This window comes from Pundamilia nyererei, unplaced genomic scaffold, assembly GCF_000239375.1.
Source record: "Pundamilia nyererei isolate P.nyererei 1_Seehausen unplaced genomic scaffold, PunNye1.0 scaffold00039, whole genome shotgun sequence".
Taxonomy (NCBI): domain Eukaryota; kingdom Metazoa; phylum Chordata; class Actinopteri; order Cichliformes; family Cichlidae; genus Pundamilia; species Pundamilia nyererei.
This window is the reverse complement of record NW_005187440.1, coordinates 445,301-445,670: the sequence shown is the minus strand read 5'-3', so window position 1 is coordinate 445,670 and position 370 is coordinate 445,301.

Below are 370 nucleotides of genomic sequence, written 5' to 3'. Positions count from 1 at the left end.
CACACACACACACACACACACACACACACACACACACACACACACACACACACACAACCAAGCCATATGCATAAATATCGATCTCCAACCAAACAGCTTCATGATGCATCTAGAACTGCTGAGTTTCTTTTAAATATGGATAAGTCCAAATTCTATATTTAATCAGTGCTTTCAGTTGAACTGAACTGGACTTAGAAATTAGAAACAGAGACAACATTTATTCTTTATTTTTAGAGGACCTGTTTCCGAGCTACTATAGTGTGACTACTAAGTTAATAACTTTCTACAGTACATCTTTTGTAACAATTGTTGGACGCTAGCTTTCCCTTAAGGGGCATAATATATTACTGTCATTTGTATTAGTGCAGAA